This window comes from Palaemon carinicauda, chromosome 25 (assembly GCF_036898095.1).
Source record: "Palaemon carinicauda isolate YSFRI2023 chromosome 25, ASM3689809v2, whole genome shotgun sequence".
Taxonomy (NCBI): domain Eukaryota; kingdom Metazoa; phylum Arthropoda; class Malacostraca; order Decapoda; family Palaemonidae; genus Palaemon; species Palaemon carinicauda.
In genome coordinates, this window is record NC_090749.1 from 93210970 (window position 1) to 93236062 (window position 25093).

The window sequence follows — 25093 nt, forward strand, 5'->3', positions numbered from 1 at the left end:
AGGGGAGATCTTGATAAGATACACCCGATACCATAGAGGGAAACGTCTGTTCGTTGATCAAGGCCTCTCGAACCCATAAGTCGTTCGACATTACTTCTCCCCTGTTTGGGAGCTTGCAAGAGGTCCCGGACTAGGTGAACGACAGGCACGAACAGACGAACCCTCGGACGCAACACTGTAACACTTTGAGCAATATCACTTTATCACTTCGATTTTCTGTTTTGCACTTATTTCACTGAAATCGAAACTTTTACTGATTTCTACCTGAAGCACGCAATTCTACCCTTATCAAAAGGTAGTAATTGCGAAATCAGTCGTATAATGCACTCATTAATACCAGCAAAAAACAGAAAACATATTTTAAGATAAAAATTTCAGTGGCTGGGGAAGAGACTAAACACTAGTTCCTTCAAAACTACGTTTTCAATCTCTAACCGCACATAGCCTGGGGACGAGAATAAAAACTAAAAACGTTTTATCCTTTCTCCCCGTACCGAGACTAGGGACGAGAGCAACTCGAGAACAACGTTACCCGCTTGAACGGAACGTTTTCTCTCCTCTCTCTCCCTCCGTCTCTATCTCTCTCTCTCTTTCTTTCTTGATTTCGCACCTAAAAGAAGAGCCCAATTACATTTCGTCAAAAAAACATGTTATTTGACCAAAGGAAAAAACTGAAAGGTTTTTCAATTAAAAAGTTCCTTTAAAATAGAATTTAAAACATTTAAGCTTAGAAAGAATGAACAAAACGTCAGAATCGATTTACTCTTTCTGCAAAGTGAAACCGTGATACACTCTCTATCGTAACGATAGAGCGCATGTTGAACGTCCTGAACGTCAACAACTGCGTAGCATAAATAAACTAAACGTTAATTCATCTTTGAAAAAGGTACGAAGACTATTCAAAGAAATTCTTTCATAAAATATTTCATTTAAAAAGTTTTAAATCCTTAGCTCTTTAAAAGCTATTTACGATATAAAGGGCTCAACGTAGATTAACTTCGGTTTCCAAGTTAGGACCGCCTACTCTCAGGAAAGGTCGCATATAAACAAAACATTAAAATTTATTTTTTATGTTTATTATAAATGGAAAGTTAATCGAAGAGGAAAATCTATAATTAATTTATAACGTGATAAGATAATTACTAAAAGCCTAAACACACTTCCGTCTAAGGGAAGGGTCAGCCATTTAAAAGTGAAAGAAAGTCCATACTCTCTTTGTCACCAAAATTAAATCTATCCAAAACGAGTTCAAGATTTAAGATGAAGATAAAACACCTGCACTGCAAAAGCTCAAACCAGAATATAGTACTTCACCAAATATGATGGGAAAAACTCCAGGTTTCAACAGCGAGTAAAGTACGTCTTGTCAACACGTCGACAGAGAGAAAATTGAGTCTTTGTTTACATAAGAGCTGGGTATCTGGTCGACAGATGGCGCTGTTGGGCACACCCGCAACCTGTGTAGCGATCGCTGGCGAGTTTTTTCCGTAGAGTTTGTCTGTCGAGCAACAGAGTTGCAGCTATATATTCACCGGCTAAGTTAAATATTTAAAAATAATATTAATTAAAGCATCATTTCTATGACCATAAAAATCTGCTGGAAACAAAAACGATCTTGATAAAACTGTAAATGAGAAAACCTGCATGTTAATATTCTTTGCCTGGCTAACCACAAGAGCCACATCTCTGCTCTATAGGGTCAAGGGAATCCCTCTGCCTATTTTCTAGCATCATTTAGACCAATAACTTCCCAAATAAGATACTGGAAACAGACAGAGCAACCCAACTTATGCTAAAATTATTGTAGACAATGCCATAATAAATGACCTATTTCTTAATTCACTTTATACTAAAACTGATGGACTCAACACATAACTATTTTCTTGAATCATTTAGACCAATAATCTGCCAAATAATATATTGGAAACAGACAGCAATGCTAACCTTACAACAATCCATCTCTAACTGGGAAAATATGACCGATTTTTTTCAGTAATAACCTTTTAAGAAAGGGATGATAATATAAGTAATGCTTAAAAGACTGTCCAGAGTATGAGGCTGTTACCATCGAACAAGCTGATGCAGTTATCAAGAACACAAAAATACCAATATTCTAGCTTTTGAAGACTTAAGAATAAGAAATAAACTACTTTACGCTTTAAAAGGAACTAAAATGTCTAGAACAACATAATCTAACCAAGATAACCATCTACAAGTGACTCCTTTGTTTTCATTCAATTGTAGTTTGACTTATCAAGTCTGTATCTAAAACAGCATCATCATTTTCTACCTTTTCTTATTTTCCATTAAGGAACTCTCTGTACTGTATATTATATCGTTAACCTTTTACTGATATCCAAAAATCAATTCTCTAAAACCCTAGAAATATCCTGTACAGAATATCATTCAAATTAAACCCTGATTTGATAAAACACACACTTTGATAAAAGTAAAGTTTCTCTGAAAATAGTTTTTCTCTCATCTCAGAATTTAACATTTTAACAAAGCACAGTTTCAAACAAGACATTTTTGATAGAGTTGGTTCACGATCAAGCCAAATTAGAAAGACAATACAGTAATGGAAAACCAATTGAAGTGGTTAGACGGACAGGAAGTCATTAAGCGATAGTTATGAAAGAAGATTAATTGAATCATTAAGTAATATTTCAAGAAGAGACTAATTGTTAGATTCAAGTGGAGGACTTGAATGTACAGTCATCAGGAATTCCTGTATCTGTACTTCTATAAAAGTATACAGAAGTTTTTCAGTAATATTAAATGACTGTATCTTCAACAGGAAGAAGACTAAGAGGCCAGTAAAACTAAATAGATGGAAAATGAGGCACACTGTCACAACAGACCTTGGCAATGGGTCACATTGAGAGCCTGTAAGTTAACCAAGGGAAAGCTTGAGCACAATTCTCAAAGGTTCAGGTTTAAGGGTTTGTTATGAGTTGAACCTTCTCGCAGTGGAACCTCCACGAGACGAGCAAGAGAGGCTGCTTCAATCATCTTCAACAATATCCAAGTCTTTCTCACCCAAAAGAATATTCTGTCTTTTTCCAACAAGCGCGCACACACACACATACACACTTGCTAACACTCTCTCTCTCTCTCTCTCTCTCTCTCTCTCTCTCTCTCTCTCTCTCTCTCTCTCTCTCTCTCTCACACATTTACTGTGCTTAAAACTGTGGTTTGCCTATACTGTACATTTAAATACAAAACAAAATAGTTTTCTGAGACCAAATGCTAAATTCTTAAACTAAACTCAACTATAAAACACCACTGACAGAATCATATCCATTTACTCCAGAGGCAATACAATGCAATGCTTCAAGTCTCGGTACTGACTAAATATCCTTACATTGTATAGACTGAGTCACATGACTGAGAGAACACAACCTATGAGAGACCGCGAGAGAAGGTCCCTAACCAGAAGGCATTGCCTCGAGAGTAAATGTGTAACAACATACCATCATTTTACAGAAGGTCTTCACAGATGACTACCTTCACATCTTACTAATACCAACAGTGACAGACCAGTCAGGAAATAGGAGAGCTGGTTGAGAGCTTAGGAGGTTGAGTCAGTAGTCAGTTTGACTCATAAATAATTCTAATAACAAAATTTGATGCTCAAAAAGAATAAATTGTTTGAAGTTTTAGTTACAGAGGCTCCTAAGTCCTCATAGGATTGGCCAGGAGAATTTGTGACTAAAAATAATCTTAACTTGAAATATAATTTCTTTAGAAATCTATTGAAATAAGATGAATATTCTAGCAAAATTCCTTAAACGGAATCATCAACAAACAATCACTGAAAAACATTTGATAAATTCAAAGTTCTAATGATTTCTCAAAACCAATTTCCTCAATGCTTCCCTTCCAATACCTTAGATCACGTACCCCAACATTAATAATGATAATATTAAAATATTCAACTTATTTAATTTTGCAGGAGATTTTCAAAGTCAAAACTTGATGAAGGACTACTGAGTCACTTCCAGAATCACTGAAAACATCAGAGGGGAATTACTTTTACAGATCTAAAATGTCAAAACTCTCGATTTGAAATCTGAAGTATTGTTGGTAAAGACATTAACTTTTTCATTCAATGAATTCTATTAAATTCAGCTGAGAAATCCATAGAAATTGAATTGATCTATCAACGCCTCGAATTGTATGGGAAAATTTATTCTATAGGTTCAAGGCATCTAAGCATTTACCAATGGATTTTTACAAATTGCATAACAGGCCTCAATACTTGGCCTAAAAATTTTATAGTATGGTTAATAGATATCACAATCTCTCACATTATAAACTCAATACTATAGTTTTTAATCTGACCTCCCTTTGGGAAACGATAACTATTGCTTCATCCGCAAGAACTGAAGCTTTACTGGGAAAGCTGATATGAACCTGATACGGCAGCTTTAGTTACAGCCTCACTAGAGTCCAGAAGTTTTGTACCCTCTGGCAAAATTACCCACACAGACATTACTTCAAAAGTCAATATGTATGAAACTATATCAAAATATCATTAACTTTAAAATAAACCTGTAAATGGGGGCACTGAACCCTTAATTTGGAAAACATCTGTAATCCTGACTGGTCTGACACCATTGCTGTGTAAAAGTGAAGACTTTTGTAAGTATTTTAAAATTTCCAGATGCAAAATGAATCAAACTACACTAAGAACTAATTATAAGTGGCTGAGATGGAGTGGTCTGGCTGGAATGTTCTGGAATCCTGATGCCACAGACAGAGGATGTTAAGGCACCAAATTTCCATCAACGTCATGTCAAAATCTGAAGTAAAAATGTTTGTTGTGATGATCCAGAAACAGGATTCATTTCCTGTATAGGAAAATACATCCATGAATAAAACACTCTTTTGGGTTAGTTACAATAATCAATGGCAGACAGATTTTCAAAAAGGCTTAAGGATTAATTGGAAAATGGTCTAGCCTATTAATATAAAACCAAAATAATAACTCAAAACCATTTAATTCATGTCCAGTAGCTTCAACATTTACTATCGTAAAGTAATTATCACTTTTTCATTATTACTACCCTAGCTACAACCCTAGTTGGAAAAGCAGGATGCTACAAGCCAAGGGCTCCAACAAGAAAGTAAACATGTGAAGAATAGAAATAGAGAAGTGTTCAATATACTATAAATGATATATAACAAGAAGCGTGACAAATTATATTAAGACCAGTAACAACATTAAAATAGATCAGTCATATATAAACTATGAAACAAGACTTATATCAACCTGTTCAACAGAAAAAGACATTTGCAAACAAGTTTGAGTCTTTAAGATTTCTATTTCTTATATCAGAAAATATCTTGGCTGAAAGTCTCTTGTAGATTACCAGAGTGGATTAGAATTGGAAAACTCACCTGGTACTTGCAGGATTTGCTAAGGGTTTCTAAAGCCTTATGGCTGGCTGTCTTTCTTCCTAACTAAGCAGGTGCCATAGGATGAACTGTGCAGACGACGCATGGAGGGACTTCTTCATTTCACAAAACCTGAAAGATGAAAACCATTTAAACACATTTCACGATGCAGTAGTTCAGAATTTTCATTGCAAAATATGATCTGCATAAGGCTTTAAAGGTTGGCCACAAAGAAGTATTTTTTCTAACTCAGTTATCTAGTTATATTAATCTGGTTAAACTACTTAACCAAAAGGCTTTGTCAAATAAGAACAGACTTCTTTTATCTCACAAAGTTTCTCAGTGAGTTACTGTACTTTTGGGGCCTAACTAAGCTGTTACTTTCTTAACAGTTCAACAAGATCACCAAATCCAACTCCAAGACTTTGACATGGCTAAACAGAAAAGGAAATGGAAAGATAGATCAGGACGTAAAGCACAGCACTTCAGGGGAAATGTCCCTCTTCAGAGAAATGGTTGAGTGTTGACAAGGCATTAAGAAATCTTTTAGGTTAATTCAAGAAATGTCCTTTAAGCAATTCTAAAGGTCTACTTTCAATCCTTCAAACCTTACTCTTTCTTTCTCCTTAACTTTTCATCCGTTTCCCTTTCTACTTTCTCCAACTGAACATCTCACTATGCAACTTTCTCCTGTTTTAGTTTTCGTGCAATACTGAGTACACTCTCATCATCATGAAGTTTTTCAAACGAGTATCTTGTGTTAGTTAGAAAATATCCTCAACTTACAAACTCAATCAGTTCCAAGAAGCTGTTTGTTAGACGAATTGTTTGTCATTTGAATCTTGTTAAATTTCAGCCTAGGGTAAGCCTAACCTGATTCCGAAGACTACGATTTCCTGCTACAGGTCAAAAAATATTTCTGTTTCATATGGAATAAAGATTAGGTCATTGCAAATGTCATTTCACTTACAGTATTAAATGACATAATACAGTTTTACTGCAGAATATCTTTGTCTCATTACAGTATGTGAAATTTTGATACAAAATCTAAGATTTATGATTTCAGTTGATTTTGTTTTTGTATCCCCGAATGTTTGTAAGTCGAAGGACCTTCTGTACTGCATCACCATCACCTCCTACGCCTATTGATGCAAAGGGCCTCAGTTAGATTTTGCCAGTTGCTTCTCTGTACTGCATAACAAGAATCAATTTATGAAAACAAACACCTATAAGCCCTTTTAAGTAAGCTCCGTGTGGTAGCTAATACATTACAATAGGCTATTTAGTATTCCAACTTTATCCTTCTTATGAATATATATATATCCATTTTAATCTACTTTTCCTACAATTTCCCAACAAAAAGAAATACAAAGTTGAAACCATTTAATAAGAAGTACATGATTGAGTTGGTGTAGATATCACAACATCCAAAATACTTGTGAAAATCTACACAAAAGAATATGTAAAAGATTCTATCTTTCTTCTCTGACAAAACTCCCTAACAATTAAATCAAGAAAGATTCACAAGCAGAAAGATGACGATAAATTAAACGTAAAAAAAAAGTAGAGACCAAATCATGGTCTCGTCCCCTACAAGATCATTTTCAAACTTACCATTAAGACATCCCATCCAAATTAGATAACTGCTGTGTAAACGTTGGCCTAGATAATGTTCCGTTAGCTGTGCAGAGTCAAAAATGGTGCTGTCTCTCTTCCAAAGGATTAATCAAATGCCGACTGCAACGATCACAGCCCAATCTCCATCTTTCTGGGCCTTTCCAAATTTGCTGACAAACTGATCATCTGGTTTTATTAATAAAAGCATCTTGAGTCTGGAAAATAACTTCCTGATGGCTACTATCCTCGTACAACAAATCAAGGAAATTCAAAATAATGTTCACTTCAAATTTAGTTGGATGAAAATAAAAAATTTGTAGATAATTTTTGTATTTTTCATAATGATAAAAACCTTTAGCTATTTATTAGGGGTATTACTTTCGGTGAAACTGAAAGGATGAGCCATTAAAATTCTGGCGAGGGTTAACTACCCATTACGCTAGTTAGCGGGAGGTAGGAGGTTACCTTGCTACCAATCCCCCTCAGACACTTGTGATTTACCTCACTTTGCTTGGAGGTAAGACTTCAAGGAAGATGGGGTCGCCGGGTAAGTTTGTATAAATAGCTAAAGCTTTGTTTCAGTAGGAAAAATACAAATTATCTATGAATTTATGTTCCGTAAGTGGAATATAAACCTACGCTATTTATTAGGGATGACTCACCCATTAGGAGGGGTGGACGTCCTTGCCAATCTGGCTTTTGGCTTTACCCAGGGGATTCTTATCTGAGTATATTTGCACCCAAAATAAGGAGTCCCTGGACCTCGCTAAAACATCACTTGTGCAGAGGACCCAGGCTGCTGCTTTCCCCATAAGAGAGGAGGATGAAAAAAGAAAATGAGACAGTCACTCCTTTTCATTATTGCAGACTAAAGCTGGGTAACAATGTCCTCAACCTTCTGCTATTTGTCCAATATGGAGCTTGAGGTATACAACCAGCTGTTGTGCAGCCACCACAGGACCAATAGAGATCGTATCGAGTTCCTGTGGGTCACGTCTTGCCGGAGAAAGGTTGTGAAAGTCATCTGGAGCATTCACACCCTTACTTGTAGAACCTGCATTGCAAAGTAATCTGCTTAGAAGGGCCAGGGCCATAGCTATGCCCCTGACATCGTGAGTCGACATGTTGGGTGAGGATCTGGATTCAGAGCGTAATTGATGACTTTGTGAATCCAGCAGAGATGATGTTTTGGTGATCCTCCTTTAGTCTCTCCCAGTGCTGATGGCAAGAGAAGGCACCCGGGTGGGCTGTTGCCATTCTTGAGGTAGAGCCTCAAACTTCACCCCAGGTACAGTAACAGATGATCTGGATCATCAGTTACCGAGTGGAGACTTGTTATCACCTCTGGAGACTGTGTCTGGCAACATATTTGGGGACGAAACTGAACGTTGCCTTTCACCCTTTTCATGAATGGACAATGTCGAAAGAGAGACCATGAAGTTCCCTGACTCGTTTAGCCGCTGTCAAAGTGTGTAGGAACACATCTTCTAAACCAGGTGAAAAATTGTTGCCTGGTGAAATGGAACGTAGAGAGGTCTAAGAGACCGGAGAACTCGAACCCTGTTCCGAGGGAAGTCTCAACTCCAACTGGGGAAAGGCAACTTTGTAGGTCCACATGACTTAGAAAAGATCTAGCAATGAGGGGATGTCCCTTCCTTTCAGTTTGAAGACGAGGCTCAAGGTTGAGTGATTGTCTTTACCTGCTGAAACTGAAAAGGAGAATCTTCTCCTTCTGCAAATACTCAAGGATTCCGCTATTGCTGGAATAGAGGGATCGAGTGGAGAGACATGCTTTCCCATGACACCAACCACAGAAGACGTTATACTTTGCCTGGTAGACTGATGCTGAGGAATTCCTCAGATATCCAGACAACCTCACCGTAACTTATTGCGAAAAGCCTCTCTGAGAGAGGAGGTGCTGGGTAGCCTACAGGCATACAATCATGGCAAAGCTATAGCTTGTGGTAGATGTTGAAGTGTGGTTGTCTGTGACGTGGAGAGGGTTCTCTTGGAGGCTCCGTCAGGAGCTGCAGAAGGTTTGGAAACCATTTTGCGTAATGCCATAGCAGATCTATGAGAGCCCTTGAGAGGCTGACCGATGGTCTAGCCAGGTTGAGTATCCTTATCTTCAGACAAAACAGGGATGAGACGTAAACGTCGTTCTTGTACCCACCGTTGTTGGCATGCTTCTTACCAGAGAGCCTTGGGGTCTAGGATTGGGGAGCAGCGGAAGCTTGAGGTTCAGGTCGTTGCGAACAGATCCATAGTTGGAGAACCCCATAAAGTCAGGACTTTGTCCACTACAAGGTGATCCAAAGACCTTTCGATACACCTTATATCTGAGATACTGTGCACAGATTGTCAGCGATCACATTCCTCTAGTCTGGAATGAATCGGGCTGATAGTGGTACTGAGAGGACCTTGGCTCATTTTAGTATTTATACAGTTAAATGGGAAGAGGCTGCGAGCAAGTTCCTTCTTGCTTGTTGAAGTGAGCCCCTATGTGGTGTTGTCACTCATTACACAATGAGTGGCCCCTCAGGAATTGACAAGGCTGTTGAAGGACCAGAAAGTTGGCCTTCATCTCTTAAGAGATTCATGTGAAGGTACTTTCGGACTCTGTCCAGAGGCCTGAGGTCGTGTGGTGCAGCACTATGGTTCCTTTTCCCTTCTTTTGATGAGTCTAAGCACAGCATCAAATTCGGGGGGAGGGATCAGAATGTTATACTACTCCATAGATAGATTCTTAACTGCCACCCATCCCTTGAGTTTCGTCAAAACTTCTGGTCCCATGGGGATCAGAATGTCCGAGGTATCGGAGACCTGATTCCAATCCAATCAGACTCAAGCCACCACTGGAGAGAACGAATCCTGAGGTGGGCGTTGGAAGCTAGACAGGCCAGGGATGATAGGTGTCTGAGGAGAAATAATCACTCTGGGCTGGGGGTTCTTCTCGTCTTGAGAAAGGGTCTTGTGACATTTATAAGCAGTGTTATCCTGTCTTTGATGAGAAGGTTTTATGGAGATTGTCTAGAATCATTCCCAGATATATGAGTCTTCTGAGAGGGAAGTAGGGAAGACTTCCAAAGGTTTACCATGATCACCTGATCTTGGTAAAAAAAAACTGCTGAGGTCAGTCAGTCGTCCAGAAAATGGAGGAGACAGAAGGCGATCCTAAGAGCCCAGGATGGGTGCTGTGGAAAGACTGAAGCACAGTACCCCGAACTGATGTTTCTTGTTGTCTAGACTGAATCTCTGATACTTCCTAGAATATGGATGGTTTGGGCCTGGAAGTATTGGCCCTCTAGGTCAACATGAAGTTGTTCTTTCTAAAGGCTTGAACAACAGTGCATGGGATCTCCATCTTGAATCTTGTTTGGAATACATACTGGTTTAAGTGGGAGAGGTCTACGACAAGTCTCCAGCCTCCCGAGAGCTTCTCTATCAAGAAGAGATTGGTGAAGAAGCCACGGGATCTGTCTGAGACCACCTCTATGGCCCCTTTGGCCAGCATTTGAGAGACTTCCACCTCTATGGTGGGACTATCAAAGTCTGAGCTAATGGGGGAGGACAGCCCCTGAAGTGGACGTGATACTCTGAATGGAGAACTGCCATCTGTCCCAGTAGCTCTGCAGGCATCCCCCTACTGGTGGTAAGTCCGGAGATCTGCCTTCCCTAGCGGGAGCCACAACAACTTCTACCCTTCTGTCCAGAGGAGTGAACCCTCCAGCCAGAGTTGGGGTTCTGATCCTGCTTTTTCGGTGCCTGACTGTCTGCAGGCGGCAGGAGCCAGCCTGCTGACCCTGTTTAATTGGAGACTGTTTTGGAGGCTGTCGAGAGGTGGGAATCCTAAGAGCGGCTCTTCTCATGAACAAGGATTGGTCGGCTTTTGCCACAGCAACTTCTGTGGAAGGAAAATGTAGGAAAGTCCAGAACTTTAGAGTTTTGCAGGTATAGCGCATCATTTTGGGACAACTACTTTAAGCACCTGGCCAAGACAGTGTCTCTATGATCGAAGACAATTTCTCCACAATGATAAGCGTCAATGACCTTTGATGTCGGGATGTTAGAAAACTCCAAATCAATCAATCAATCAATCATCATAAAGAGACCAATCGATGGACCAGGAATTCCAAGGCCTTAACTCCCAGACATTGACATTTCATCAAACTGTTTAATTACGTCAGGATTCTTCATATTTTTTGTAGTAGCAAAGCATGGCATTGACCCTGAGCAGTGGTCTAGCCAGGAGCAGTCCTAAATAACTGACATGGCAGCTACCTGCATCTTTTGCATCTCAGATGCTAAAAAGGTGCAGTAACTGCTCTTAACCTGGGCACAAAGAGGGTCTCCTTGACCATCTAGACGACGTATAAGACTCATAACTTTAAGGAAATCTTACGTCTCGTATGTGAGGGTTGGAATCTTGAAGGGGCTACACCAGCAGAACTGATTCTTGCTCCATCAGGGGTCATCAATGATAGTCAACAATGTGTCATTATATGTGGGCTTCTGCTTAGGAATTATGTGGTGAGGTTCCTGCTTCAGAAAGATAGCGGAGGCTTTCACCTTTCCTTAGACGTGAATGCATTCACGCCTGTGGCTCGGACGGTGAGAAGAGGCCGCTGTAAGAGAATGAGCAGAGCCATATTTATTTACTTATGCGATAAGCGTCTCTATCCACGTTGGGATGAGGTTGGACAGCAGGGGACTCTTAGTCTGAACTTGAAATCTGTGATGAGAAAAGATTTATCAGGAGAGGTCTACTTGGAATGCCTTTTTCTGGAAGCAAAATAATATTGAGGATTGAGGAAAACCGGGTCTCTTTTTCCAATTATTATCATTATTACTTGCTAAGCTACAACCCTAGTTAGAAAAGCAGGACGCTAAAAGATCGAGAACTACAACAGGGAAAATACCCCAATGAGGAAAGGAAATAAGAAAATAAATAAACTATATATGAGAAGTAATGAATAACAATATAAAATATTGTAAGACCAGTAACAACTTTAAAATAGATCTGTCATATATAAACAATAAAGAGAGAATAGTGTGCCTGAGTGCACCCTCAAACAAGAAAACTCTAACCCAAGAAAGTGGAAGACCATGATACAGAGGCTATGGCATTACCCAAGACAAGAGAACAATGGTTAGATTTTGGAGTGTCCTTCTCTTAGAAGAGGTGAAGATATAGGGTTCTGCCACCTCTTCCCTTTCATGTCTCTGAAAAGAAATATCTGAAATTGCTACTCTCTCAGTAGCTTGTGGGATAATACTGTAGGTAAGTTGGGATTAACATTTGTCTGTGCAGACCTTGGTAAGATATTAGGTTTATTTTATTATTTCGTCTAAAACACGGGATAGGTTCTGAAAGAGTTTTGAACTCATGGGCTGAAAGCAATGTGGGTATCAACCAAAGTTAGAAGTAGCACGCGTTCATTAGGCTCTTCCACAAGGCTACGTGATCAAGTCAAATCACGAATTTGTCAAGTGTCCCCACAAGTGTGTGATAAGATACTGGCATGTTCAGGTTGCACACCTGCCCTTAAGGATGGTGGCATATTCTGTGACATTAGCACACACACACGTGAGGGTATGCCAATACGTGTGGTTGAGACACGTGGAGCCAAGACGTTTGTTGACATTGATAAAACTTTCGCCTTCTGAAAGGGACGTTGGGAGAGGGAAGCCAACGTTCGTACTCTGATGAAACAGCCAAACCTGTACAGTGGAATTTGTCATGAACACAACTGTGGATGTCCTATCAACATCCGAGGAAGACAATGGTGAATTGTTGGGCCTTTCTGTGGAGAGAGGTGATGTTGTGGGCCCCTTGGTGTACAAAGCAACCCAAACTGGTGCATATGAGCCAGGGAAAAGTAAGCCCCTTCCACGATGGCTGCCTCCATTGAGGGGGACACATCATTCTCATTCATCACATGGGAAGAAGTTCTCAGATGAGAGTGGTATGAAATCTTCAGCACTTTTACTGGAGAGTCCTCCTAAAGTGAGAAGTCACCTTGGCTCTGAAAATCTGAAACAAAAGTGTGACAATCACCACTGAGCACACTCATGGGTGGAGATGGGAATCTGAGTAGATTGGTATAATGTGGAATTAAAGATATTGGAACTGAGTCCAGTCCAGGCTGTGCTGGAGCTGAAGCCAAAGGATAAGTGTCAGGTAGGGACTCATGTTTGCTATGCACTAAGGGCAACAAAACATTAACAAGAGTTTCACTAATCTGAAAATTATGGAGATAATGGCTGCACCCTCAGTTAAGAGGGTCACAGGAGGCTTCTTGCTCTCAACAGAAGAAGACGTGGAAGGGGACCCATCCTTCTTAGCTCTCTTCTTGCAACGTGCATGGAACTTCTCCCACTGGGAGGGTGGTCAATACCACCAAATTTCACAAGGCTTACCACGGCAGATCAAGCATGAAGGGTGCGGATCAACCTGCACCCACCTTATGTTCCTCAAGGGCGACCTTCACGACCAGGGAAAGTCAGCCCATTACTGTACCTCAAAAGCCTTTCATCTCACAAAGCACACTGAAAGAAAAAGCCCTGGAGAGAGAAAGAATCCAGCATGGGGTCATGATCGTAGTGTGGGAGATCAGTTATAAGGAGAGTGACTCGCCATCTCAGAGGTATAAGTGCACTACCCAACCATGGCACTGCCTGGTAACCATACATGGTTGCCAGTTATACATTTTTCTTTCTGGTTGTAGCAAAACAACTTGGGAGTAAACCCATATAAATGACTCGGAAGTTTGTATCCGCACAGGAACAAACTCATGTTATGCTGATGTTGGAAGATGTTAGAATCATGGATAAAAGTGGCTATCCCACTGAAGAAGGAAAAGCTGGGCTTTGACACCAACACACAATGACTGGGCTGATTTATAAAGGGCTTGAATCCAATGATGTGGAAGCACGGTGTACGCTGGCAATATGACCACAGCAGTCTCCTTGCATTGCCTTGCTTGGGATGTACGACTTCTTCAATGATGACTTCAAAGTTTCCCTGAAAGAAAATTTATTTTTAAGAATACAATAAAAATAAAATTTTAACCATAAAATACAATATATTGTGGTGAACAAATGTTTTAAAATCCTATGAAGAAATATGCTTCAATTATTAAGGAATAAAAATCATTAAATTATGAAGAATATTGAACAATGCTCAACTTGACTAAAGATAATGTTGTACAGAATACTATTAAAACTAACCCAAGGCTGGAAAAGAATAGGTATACTTGACCACCAAAGGAAATGGTCATAGACAGAACCTGGTTAGTCAGTACAGTACATATGAATAGGACAAATTCATAGATATTTTGTATTTTTCCTAAACAAACAAACCTTAGCTATTTAATATGGGTAATTACTTTCAGCATACTGTACCTGAAAGGACGAGCCATTAGAATTTTAACGAGGGTTTACTAGCGGGGGGTAGGGAGGGTAGCTTACTACCCTCCCCCCTCACACACCTGTGTGGTAAGTTCACTTTGCTTAGAGGTAGGACTTCAAGGGGGACAGGGCTGGCGGGCAAGTTTGATTAAATAGCTAAGGTTTGTATAGTTAGGAAAAATACAAATTATCTCCAAATTTGTCATTTGTTCCGTAACTGATATACAAACCACGCTATTTAATATGGGTGACTCAACCCTTAGGAAGGGTGGAAAAGTCCCAGCCAGACTGGCTTTTGGCTTTTGCCCGGGGACTCTTTATCCGAGTGTGTCAGCACTCAACAATAAAGAGTCCCTGCACCTCGCTCGCACCTTGCTATGCAAGGGCTGCGGCCTACATAAGCTGTGTGTGAAGGAATATGTGTGACTCGTCCTAAGAAGTTGACCTGAAGTTCTTTAGATGGAAACTTTAGGCTAGGCTAGGACTCTCCCAGGGACCACCTCGTCAGGGTATGGGGACGCGACAGTATTAACTTAATACTAGGAACACAAGGGAACATGGTTTACCTGCAGTGGTTTGAGGTCAGCTGTGCAGAGAACCCAGGATGCTGCTTTCACCAAGAGAGGGGAGGATGAAGAAAAGAATAAGGGCCAGACATACCTTTTCTTTCATGCAGACTAAAACCGGGTAACAATGCCCTCAACCCTCTGCTACTCGTCCATTAAGGAGCCTGAGGTTTAAACCAGCTATTGTGCAGCCACCACAGGGCCGATAGAGAAGTATCGAGCCTCCTGTGGGTCACGTCTTACAGGTAGTGGGCTGTGAAGGTCGTTTGACGCTTCCATACCCCTGCTTGTAGAACCTGCGTCACTGAGAAGTTCTTTTTGAAGGCCAGGGACGTAACTACACCCCTGGTCAGGATTCGGGAACAGACAGGCGAATCCATGCTGAGATGGTGTTCTTGGTAACCCTCCCAGTGCTAACAAACAATGCCTGCACTTAAGGACGAACTGCAGCTGTTCTCTTAAGATAGAGCCTCAGACTCCTTACTGGGCACAGTAGGAGATGGTCTGGGTCATCTGTTACGGAATGAACACTCGAAATCCGGAAGGAGTCGAACCAAGGGTCCGGCACTCCCAGATTCTGAGTCTTAGCAATAAACTCAGGGACGAAATTGAACGTTACCTCCCCCCATCCCCTTGAATGGGTAATGTCATATGAGAGACCATGAAGTTCACTAACTCGCTTGGCTGATGCCAAAGCTAGTAGGAACACCATCTTCCAAGTCAGGTGGCGATCTGAAGCCTGGCGTAATGGTTCTTATGGAGGTCTCTTAAGAGACCTGAGAACTCGAACCACGTTCCATGGAGGAGGTCTCACTTCCGAATGAGGGCAGGTAAGGTCATAACTACGTATGAGTAGGGAAAGTTCCAGCGAAGAAGAAATGTCCACTCCTTTGAGCCTGAAGGCTAGACTTAAGGCTGAGCGATAGCCTTTCACTGCCGAGACTGAAAGGCGCATTTCTTCTCGCAAGTACACGAAAAACTCCGCTATTGCTGGAATAGTGGCATCGAGTGGAGAGATACCCCTTCCACGACACCAACTGCAGAAAATTCTCCACTTTGCCTGGTAGACCACTGCGGATGACTTTCGCAGGTGTCCAGACATCCTTTCCGCAACTTGTTGTGAAAATCCTCTCTCTGCGAGGAGATGCTGGATAGTCTCCAGGCGTGAAGCCGAAGCGAAACTACGGCTTTGTGAAAGATGTTGGCGTGTGGTTGTTTGAGTAGCTCGTGTCACAGAGGGAGTTCTCTCGGAGGCTCCGTAAGGAGTTGCAGAAGGTCCGGAAACCATTCCGCGTGATGCCTCAGCGGAGCTATGAGGGTCATCGAGAGATTGACCGATATTCTGGTCTTGTTGAGTACCCTCCTCATCAGACAGAATGGGGGAAAGGCGTATACGTCGATGTTGTCCCACCGTTCTTGGATAGCATCTTGCCAGAGAGCCTTGGGATCCGGGACTGGGGAGCAGTACAGCGGCAGTTTTAAGTTCAACGCTATCGCAATCAGATCCACAGTCGGGGAACCCCACAAAGTCAGGACTTTGTTGACTACTTGACGATCCAAAGACCACTCTGTACTCACTATCTGAGACGCTCTGCTCAGACTGTCGGCGAGCACATTCCTCTTGCCTGGAATGAAGCGAGGCGACAGTGGAATCAAGTAGACTTCGGTCCATCTCAGTATCTTTACTGCAAGACGGGATAGCTGTTCTGAAAAGGTACCTCCCTGCTTGTTGATGTAAGCCACTACTGTGGTGTTGTCGCTCATCACCACCACAGAGTGACCCGCCAGGTGCTGTTGAAACTGTTGAAGGGCCAGAAAAACGGTCTTCATTTCTAGCAGATTTATATGGAGGCACTTTTCTGATTCTGACCACAGGCCTGTGGTCCTGTGGTTCAGAACGTGGGGCCCCCACCCTTTCTTTGAGGCATCCGAAAACAGCATCAAATCCGGGGGGCGGATAAGAAGATCCAATCCCTTTCGTAGGTTCTCTTCTGCCACCCACCACTAAAGGTCCGTCCGTTCCGCAGGACCCATAGGGATCAAGACGTCCGGGGAATCGAGTCCTTGACTCAACCGAGACTTGAGTTGCCATTGCAGAGATCTCATTCTGAGACGACCATTGGGAACTAGACAGGCCAAGGATGAAAGATGGCCGAGGAGACGTAACCACGACTGGGCTGGGAGTTAGTCTCGTCTGAGGAAAGGACTTGGGACCTTCCTCAGCCTTGCTATCCTGTCGTCTGAGGGGAAGGCTTTGTGGAGATTGGTGTCCAATATCATCACTAGATATACCAGACTTTGGGTAGGAAGCAGAGAAGACTTCTCGAGATTTACCATGATCCCTAGATCTTGGCAAATCCCCAGAAGTTTGTCTCGGTGTCGAAGAAGGATTGACTCCAAGTCTGCTAGGATCAGCCAGTCGTCCAGATAATGGAGGAGACGGATGCCGATCCTGTGTGCCCACGAAGATATCAGGGTGAACACTCTGATGAAAACCTGAGGTGCTGTGGAGAGATCGAAACACAGATCTTGTTGTCTAGGCTGAATCTTAAGTACTTCCTGGAAGACAGATGGATTGGGATCTGGAAGTACGCGTCCTTCAGATCCAGTGTACACATGAAGTCTCGCGGTCTCACTGCAAGTCTGACCGTGTCTGCTGTCTCCATGCTGAACGGGGTCTGCTTGACAAACCTGTTCAGAGCTGAGAGGCCGATGACTGGTCTTCAGCCTCCAGACACCTTCTTTACAAGAAAGAGTCGACTGAAGAAGCCTGGGGACCCGTCGATGACCTCTTGGAGAGCGCCCTTCTTCAATATGGTCTCGACTTCTGCCCGAAGGGCTTGCCCCCTTGCCGATCCCATGGCAAGAGAGCTCAACGACACTGGATTCGCTGTCAGGGGAGGTAGAGATATTATGAACGGGACGCGATATCCTTGGCTGATCACGGAGATCATCCAGGAATCGGCCCCGAGTTGCTGCTACCTGTCTGCGCAACTTTGAAGGCATCCCCCCACTGGTGGACGTGCAGGGGGATTGCCAATTCTAGCGTTTGCGGCCTCGGCCACTCCCCCTAGGATTTTTGCCTCCCCTGGAGGACTTTTGGCCTTTCTTGTCTTTGACAGGAAAGGGCTCCTTGGACACCGTTGCCTTTGCTACTACTGCCGGTTTCGTCGTCTTTGTAGGGCGAGGATATTGAGGTGCTCGAAGTTTATAGGGCTTTGATGTTAAAAACCTATGGAGGAGGGAGTCCTGGTTGGACTTCCTCCACCTCTCAGCCGCCTGCTCTACATCTTTCGGCTCAAACAGACTACTCCCCAAACGGGAGTAATGTCTGAACCTACTGACCTCGGTGTTGGGGACCTTCAAGTTAAATCTTTCAGACACTGCATCTCGGCATTTCAGGATAGAATTAGCCCACAAGTTTGAGACTTGGTGGGCTAGAATCAATGGTATGAGTGCATGAAAAAAGGAAGGTCTCCAAGGCCTTCCTGGTACTCTCCTTAGACAAGACTTCGGATCGTATCAGGATGCCAAGAGACCCTAGCCAAATATCCAACCACAAAGTTGCCTGCATGGCACACTTCGCTACCTTCTCCTGACTAAGGACCTCCGAGGCCGAGAAGGACACTGGCCGGTTGGAGAGTCTCTCAGGAGGAACTCTTCTAGAGAGCTCTTCCACCGAGTGGTGGAGGGGAAGAGCTAAACAGGACTCCTCCATGATCTCAAAGTACCTCCTCTGGTGGAAACTAGGAGGTGGGAGGAGTTTGTTTCCAGCACTGGAACGGCTGGAGGAGGCTAGCTCGGAGAGCTGGCTCTCGACCTTATATCTGGCACTCTTAACCCCCTGGGAACAAGGCAAAGCCGCGCTGACTTTACAGGGCTTCTGGGTACCAAAGACTCGGTCCAGAACCGTGTCCTTGCCCTCTCGAGGAGGAATCTCTGGATCCGCGAATCCGTTAAGGTTCTTCATCATTGTCAGAACTTGCCAGAAGGCATGTTCCGACTCTTGCGGCTCTCCTCCTGATGGACTAGCAGCAAGGTCTCCAGTCCCCAAAGGGTGACTCGTGGATGTTCTCCGCGGGCTTAGCTGGCTCTGGTCTGATCCTCGAAGATGATTTCGGAATCGTCTTGGAGTCCTTCGACTCCCTCCTGAGAGAGATGCAGGATTCCAACAAAGATGGTGGGGGTCTCTTCTCCACCTCCACCTAAGGAGACTTCTCAGCCCGAGGTGGGGTTTCTCCCATTGGTGCGATGGGAGAACGCCTCACCTCACGTGAATCCCCTGAGGACGGAAAATCCTCGTCCACAGGGGATGGAGAAAGTCTGGGGAGGGGAGGGAGCCTTCCTCGACGACTTCCGAGGAGCCAGTTTCGCCCTTGGAGAAGTTACCACGTCGTCCACTCCTCTTTTCCTCTTCAGGGGGGCCGAGATTGCCGCTGATTTGAGGCCTAGTTCAGAGAAAGCGGGCTTGAAAGCCTGCGCAACCGCTCTGATCAAGGGCCCAAACCAGGGCAGCCGACTGACAGCAGCGCTGTCAGAGACACCCTCTGGAGGGAAAGGGATCATAAGATCCCAAGGAGTGGAAACTACAACAGGGTCTGCCTGAAAGGAGGAAGCTGTGGAAGAAATGTTTCTGGACCTGTCCGGAGACTTCCCTCCCTTCGATGAGCGCGCTGTCCTGCGCTTACGGGGGGGGGGGAGGGGGGGCGATGAGGATGACCTGACTGCGCGTTGTACTGCAGAATCTCCAGTGGGAACGAGCTGTGGATCACGCGATAGGCCATTGCCCAGCTCGGGAGTGGGCGATGGCGAGGGCGCGCAGGCGAACGATGGCACGCAGGCGAGCGATGGGGCGCAGGCGAGCGATGGGGCGCAGCCGAGCGATGGGGCGCAGCCGAGCGATGGCGCGCAGGTGAGCGATGGCGAGCAGGCGAGCAAAGGCACGTAGGCGAGGGTGCGCGTTGGCGCGTGGGTGAAGGATGGAGCGCAGGAGAAGGAGCTCGTGGGCGCGTGGGCGCGAAGGTGCGCGTTCCGGAGACCTCAGATGGTGTGCAGCCACAGGATCCTAAAGGGCCCTTAAGGGCGAAGCCGTTGGGCGCGCGCGTGCAGGGGAAATATCCCTAGCGTGCTGGCATGCAGGAGGGCGCTCATCTGGAACCGTAGTTCTGGCAGTGGGCACGTGATGGAGACTGCGGGCGATGGCGCGTAGGCGAGGGATGGTGAGCAGGCGAGATTCGGTGGCGCGTCGGCGATTGGTGGTGTGGAGGAGAGCGCTGGTGAGCAGGGGAGGAAGAAGACTTCCCTCTGGAGCCCTGATCCGAGGATCGAGGGCGAGCAGGAGAGCGCTGACAAGCAGGGGAGCACTTGCGAGCAGGAGAGTGCTGGCGAGCAGGAGAGTAATGGGGCACAGGAGATCGCTGACGAACAGGAGAGTGCTGACGAGCAGGAGACCGAAGGCGTCCATGGTGTGCATCAGGCTGAGGGTGCGCAGAGGTCCGCTGGCGAGCAATAGATCGTGGGCGCGTAGTCTCTGGAACTGCCAGGCGAACAGGAGATTGTGGGCGTGCAGGTGAGCGCTGGTGAGACGAGTCTGCAACATGAGGGCACTTGCGCGCAGTAGCGCGCTGCCGCCCAGTAGAACGTTGGCGCACAGGGGAAACCTGGCGCTTAAGGGACTTACACACAATGTGTGAAAGCCCCTTTTGCCCCGAAGGGACCGGTGCCCGTTGGAAAACAGGATGGGTGGGCGCCCACAGCGCATCTGCAGCCAGGAAGGGCAAGGGCAGGTCAGCAGGTCTGGCAGGAGAAGGAGATCGCGAACAATCTGCGGAGAGGTCCAGGTCCAAAGAAGTAGCAGGAACGGTCGCTGAAGAACGAGGTTCCTCTGCGGGGGACTGCGAGGATGAAGATCCGAAGAGGCGCCTCCTAACACCCTTGTGAGGAGAAGGAAGACCTCGGCGACGAAGAGGAAGGCGAGCCTTACGTCTTATACGTCCTCTGGGAGCAGCAGGCAAACCATCGGCAGTCCTCCGAAGAGAAGTCTCTGTCAGTGAACTCCCCCGGGGGGGGGGGGGGGGGAATCACCCACAGGAGAGACCGTTGAACTTAGTTCCTCCCTCGAAGGATGTTCGGAGGGGGGAGCTAAGCCTTCAGCTACAACAGGAGCAGGGGTTTGAACACTCTCATTGGAAGCCTCTGCCACAACAGCCTCGACAATAGACAAAGGGTCAACCTCTGCTACCACCGGTGACTGTTTGACAGCTGCCCCCAACCTGATCATGTCAAACAGGGATTCCTTGGAGGGCGAGCCCTGAAGCCACCAAGGAAACCCAAACCTGCAAAAGATCATCATTATTTACATCAGGAAAAATAATTAAATCCTCCCCCGGGGGAGGAGGGGGAGCTGCCTCGCTATGGGAGGCAACTCCCTCTCCCAAACCCCGAGATCGGTAAACAACAGTACGGCCTACGTTACCACTCGATGGCCTCTCGCGAGAAGCCAACCGAGTGGGAGTTTCAGAAGAGGTTTGGGCCATGGAAGAAGAGCCCTTAGGATTTTCCTTCTTCAAAGAAACCTTTGAATGAGAAATATCTCGTTTGGACTTCTTCTTCCGGCGCCGGGAAAACCTCTCCCGCTAGGAGGGAGACCACTCTCTACATTCAATACATATGTTACCACTATGACACCTTTGACCCCTACAATAAGGGCATAAGGTGTGTGGATCCGTGTCGATTGACGACATGAAGGTCCCACAAGAGTGTTCAGGTAACCCAGGGCACTTCCGCATTGTAGAGGCCAACTTCACAACAGTCTAGAAAAGAAAAAGCAAAAAGCATAGATTAAATGGCTGTCATGTAGGCGAGGGTGACAGCGGACACGTCTGACTAGCACCCAAGCCGATAGCAAAGTGAACTTACCACACAGGTGTGTGAGGGGGGAGGGTATCAAACTACCCTTCCTATCCCCCGCTAACTAGCGGTGGGGTAGTAAATCCTCGTTAAAATTCTAATGGCTCGTCCTTTCAGCTACGCCGAAAGTAATTACCCACTTTAAATAGTGTGGTTTATATTCCAGTTACGGAACAAAGCTAAGGTTTGTATCCTTAGGAAAAATACAAATTATCTACGAATTTGACATTTGTTCCGCAACTGGAATACAAACTTATACTATTTATTTAAGGGTGACTCACCCATTAGGAAGGGTGGATGTCCCTGCTAATCTGGCTTTTGGCTTTTACCCAGGGGCTCCTTATCTGAGTATGTTAGTACTCATAATAAGGGGTCTCTGTGCCTCGCTAAAACCTTGTTATGCAAGGTCGGCGGCATACGCGAGCTTTGTGTTGAGATATTTAGAAGTGTGACCATCCAGGTAAAGTTATTCCGAGTCTTTAGTAGGAAAAAATGTTGTAACCAAGACTTTCCCAATACCACCTCACCAGGGTATGGGGACACAACAGTATTAGCTTAATACTAGGTACATAAGGGAGCATGGTCTACCTACCGTGGTTTGATGTCAGCTTGTGCAGAGAACCCAGGATGCTGCTTTCCCCAAGACGGGAGAATGAAGAAAAGAATAAAAGCCAGTCAAACCTTTTCATTCACGCAGACTAAAACCGAGTAACAGTGTCCTCAACCTTCTGCTACAGGACCGATATAAAATGTATCGAGCCTCATGTGGGTCACGTCTTGCAGGTAGTGGGATGTGAAAGTAGTTTGTCGTTTCCACACCCCAGCCGGAAGAACCTGCGTCGCTAAGAAGTTCCTCTTGAATGCCAGGGACGTAGCTACTCCCCTGACATCATGAGCTCTGGGGCGACGTGAAGGAGGAGGTTCTGGATTAAGTGGTTGATCTATGACCTTGCAAATCCATGCTGAGATTGTGTTCTTGGTGACCCTCCTCTTGGTCCTTTCTGTGCTGACAAATAGTGCACCACACGAGGACGGGCTACGGCTGTTCTCTTACGGTACAGCATCAAACTCCTCTGGGCAGAGTAAGAGATGATCAGGGTCATCTGTTACAGAACAGACTCGAAATCTGGAAGGAGTCGAATCGAGAATCCGCTACTCATGGGTTCTGAGTCTTAGCAATAAACCCAGGAACTAAGCTGAATGTTACCTCTCCCCCATCCCCTTGAATGAGCGATGTCGTATGAGAGACCATGAAGTTCACTGACTCGCTTCGCCAAAGCCAAAGCTAGCAGGAACACCGTCTTCCAAGTTAGGTGGAGATCTGTTGTCTGGCATAATGGTTCATAGGGAGATCCCTTAAGAGACCTGAGAACTCGAACCATGTTCCATGGGGGAGGTCTCACTTCAGACTGAGGACAGGTAAGTTCATGACTCCATATGAGTAATTACGGTGAGTTCTACCGTTGAAAAAATGTCCATTCAGTGTAAAGGCGAGGCTTAACCCTGGATAGGTACGGTGGGTCGTTCGCGACCCCGAGCGTCAAAAAAAAACAGGTTTTTCTCACGTGACTCACCCCCGTGACTGAATTTGTGGGTGATCGACCTGCAGGAGGTGTCTCCCCTACACGCTCTAGTAGTGTCCAGATGTGCATTGCTGTAGCTGTACTCCTTCCCTGATTTCTGAGACGCGTCGGGGTCGAGCGCGACTGAGTTTACCCTTCTAAGGTAGTTTGCATAATTATCAAAGTTATTACGTATTATGAAATTGTCGTAGAATGGTGCAACTTGTATAGGTTATCAGTTGTGGAAAGTCTTGGTGGATTGTTTGGCTACCATGTGCATGATTTTTTTTTTAGTTAAAATGTCGTTCATCACCACGAGGACCATTTTACCGCGAGTGCCCCTTTTTCATTTTTTTTCATTTTTTTGCCAAGTCCTTTTTCCGTAAGATATTGCCAAATAGTGTCATAAAACTTTTGCTTGTTTAGTGTTGGAAAGTGTGTCTAGATGATCTGGCTACCCATGCATGACTTTGTTTTTGTCAGATACGACGTAGTTATTGGTATATTGGGTATTTAACTGCGGTTACCAATTTCTGTTTTTTTTCAATATTTGTAAAAATTACTACGTAGTAAGGAATTGCCATATATTATTCATTTTTTTTTTCATGTTTATGTGTTAGAAAGTGTGCCTTGATGGTTGGGCTAACACGTGCATGTCTTTTTTTTCATCTGAGATGCCGTATATTACAATGTCGGGCATTTTACCGCGAGTGCCCCTTTTTCATTTTTTTTTTAATTTTTTTGCCAAGTCATTTTTCCGTAAGATATTGCGAAATAGTGTCGTAAAACTTTTGCTTTTTTAGTGTTGGAAAGTGTGTCTAGATGATCTGGCTACCCATGCGTGATTTTGTTTTTGTCAGATACGACGTAGTTATTGGTATATTGAGTATTTAACTGCGGTTGCCAATTTCTGTTTTTTTTTTCAATATTTGTAAAAATTTACTACGTAGTAAGGAATTGCCGTATATTATTGATTTTTTTTTCATGTTTATGTGTTAGAAAGTGTGCCTTGATGGTTGGGCTAACACGTGCATGTCTTTTTTTTTTATCTGAGATGCCGTATATTAGAATGTTGGGCATTTTTCAGCGAGTGCCCCTTTTTATTTGTTTTGCATTTTTTTGCTTAGTCATGTTACCGTAAGGAATTGGCAAGTAGTGTCGCAACACTTATATTTTTATAGTGTTGGAAAGTGTTTCTAGATGATCTGGCTACACATGCCTATTTTTTTTTTAGCCAGATATGGCGTATATATAAGTATGTGTTCGATTTTCCTGTGATTGCCATTTTTTCGTTTTTTCCCATTTCTTTCAAAATTACTACGTACTAAGGAACTATCACAGAGTAATGATTCATTTATATGTTTATTTGTCGGAAAATGTGCCTTGATGGTTTGCCTAGCACGTGGCTGAAATTTTTTTTTTTCTGAAATGCCGTATATTAGAATGGCCATTTTTCCACGAGTGCCCCTTTTTATGTTTTGCATTTTTTTGCTTAGTCATGTTACCGTAAGGAATTGGCAAGTAGTGTCGCAAAACTTATAATTTTATAGTGTTGGAAAGTGTTTCTAGATAATCTGGCTACCCATGCCTATCTTTTTTTTTTAGCCAGATATGGCGTATATATAGGTA

At 44.0% G+C, this 25093-nt stretch overlaps 1 long non-coding RNA gene across 2 annotated transcripts in view; it reads right to left on the reverse strand.

The window, feature by feature from the left end:
- Window positions 1-1610: 1610 nt before the first annotated feature.
- Window positions 1611-25093, reverse strand: part of LOC137618714 (uncharacterized) — a 33186-nt gene continuing 9703 nt past the window's right edge. Inside the window, exons 3-5 of one of the 2 annotated variants that reach the window (XR_011039820.1) lie at window positions 13903-14041; window positions 5404-5532; window positions 1611-4853 (exon numbers count right to left, since the gene is read on the reverse strand). This is a non-coding gene — a long non-coding RNA (uncharacterized lncRNA). Of the gene's footprint in view, window positions 4854-5403; window positions 5533-7014; window positions 11445-13902; window positions 14042-25093 lie in introns of those variants that run through there. The other variant, XR_011039819.1, reaches the window with a different exon arrangement.